Genomic DNA, 2,110 nt, shown 5'->3' with positions numbered 1-2,110 from the left:
TCAGGCTGTTCTGTCTCTGCACTGACTGAGCACTTCCTGCATCTTTTCCTGGATCTCCTTCACCCTCTTATCCCACTTCTCTCGGACTGCATCTTCATCGTCCTTTGTAACAGCTGTGTAGCCCCCGAGTGTGATGAAGCCCATGTAGAACAGGTGGGCGATGTGTGAACAGCGGTGCTCCATGATTTCACGGTCTCCATCGCAGTTTTCCAGGTAGACCTTCAGCAGGGGTCTTCCAAACAACGAGCCCGTACCAAGCACACCGCGATAGTACACATCCAGGCTTATGTCGCTCTTGTTTTTCTCGTATACGGTCTGAAAGGTCTTCATGTAGTGCTCGGTTTGGTCTGGATCCTTTTTCATCTTCCTCACCATTTCATTGAAAGCATCGTACTGGTGCTTGATGTGCTCCTCATACTTGCCAAAGTTTTCATTCACCTCATGATGTGGATCTGCCTCAGACATTGTTGATTCTTTTGGGAGATGCTCTTTAGCTTGGTGTGGATTTTCTGGAAGTTCTCGTCTAGAGCGTGGACGTTCTCATCAGTCAGGCCCTGTCGAGCCACCCTGATCAGGGGGGAGACGAAGCCAAAGGTGGGGTGAATGGAGGAGGCAAAGGAGGCCAACTTCTCCAAGCAAAACAACAACTTATCTGCATTTTCCTTCATCTGTTCAAGATCAGCCATCACTGGTGCTTTTCTTCTGCCACTTAAAGGTCCACACAAAGTGAGTCTGGATGCTGGAGACATTAAAAAAACGGTACAATATGTTATGTAAAACTGGATCCATACTCTGCATGGTACCTCAGCATCTGACCACAACTTTTCTGGATATAGTAAACAAGAGCATTAACACAAAACCAGGTCAGAGTCAAATATTGCTTCATGCTGCATTACCCTAAAAATTAAATTCTTGGCTAACTCTGAGGTCGCTGGGCCTGCAACCCACATGTCAGCTGCTGCACATACACCATATAGCTAACAGTGTCATCTTACGCTCTAATGTTACTACCAACAAGTTGCCCATAGTGAGGGCTTATGTTGTTATGTTGTCTGAAGTGATATACAGACATTCAAAATGTGAGCAGAGGAGGAAACAAGGACTGGAAGTGAAGAATATTTTCATTATTGATCAAACGTACCATTATTTTCTTGATAAATCAAAAAATAGTCCAAACAATAGTAAAATATCTCCATCACAATTTCCTGAACCCCAAGTTCACCTATTAAAATTACTTGTTTTGATTTACCAGTTCTTTGAAACCCAACATATTTAGTTAAATATCATAAATGATAAGAGGACAGCAGCAGATATAGAGCAAATGAAAGTATTTTGTGACAATGTATTATAAAATAATGTTGTTGCACTTTTATAATCAAGTGCAGTATTACAGATGAGCATATCCATAATCTGTTAGTTTCTGAGACCACAGATCCAAATCCAACTGAAATTATTATTATTTTTTTTTATATTAATCATCTGTCTCAATCCTGTTCTGCTAGAAAAATAAGTCTGGGACACCAGTGGATGTGCCTTTGTTCGTAGTAACACAAGACAGAGTAGAAATAAACAAATGGTTACAGGTTGTGACCTTTGATTTATCATCTTTAACAGTTCAGCTAACCTCCAGCAGCTATTTGGCACCTTTAACTTTAACTCAAGATGTGCTTCTGTTTTGTTTTTGAGCTTGCTTCTCTAATTTCCTGTTTCTGTCCACACACACACATATGAATCCATAATCATTCACTTGCTTCACTTTCATCATTCCCAGCTGACTCAGCTATCACCCAGAATTCAAACATCCTTCACATTAGCAAATACAAAGCACTGTGGCAGCAGATGTTTACTCACCAGAGATTAAATTGTTGGTATCTCTCAGTCTACTGAAGCCACCTGACTCTCCTTTCCACTATTTTATTCCCTAGAGGAAAAAAGGGACAGCCCCCTCCTGCCAAATAAGGGAGTAAAATCGAGGAAGTGACTTGTGCATGCCATGTACTGATTGGATGAGGGCAGTTCTTCCAGCTGCATCACAACTCCAACCAGAGGCTGCAACACAGACACTAAATGACAGGGAATTCTTTTCATTGTGTTGTTTTAATTGTAGGTT

The 2,110-nt window shown here is 41.4% G+C and overlaps 1 pseudogene; it reads right to left on the bottom strand.

The window, feature by feature from the left end:
- Nucleotides 1–1,898, bottom strand: LOC121181526 (annotated as a pseudogene).
- Nucleotides 1,899–2,110: the final 212 nt, after the last annotated feature.

The sequence above is a fragment of the Toxotes jaculatrix genome, chromosome 5 (genome assembly GCF_017976425.1).
Source record: "Toxotes jaculatrix isolate fToxJac2 chromosome 5, fToxJac2.pri, whole genome shotgun sequence".
Classification (NCBI taxonomy): domain Eukaryota; kingdom Metazoa; phylum Chordata; class Actinopteri; family Toxotidae; genus Toxotes; species Toxotes jaculatrix.
This window is presented reverse-complemented; position numbering and strand designations above follow the sequence as displayed.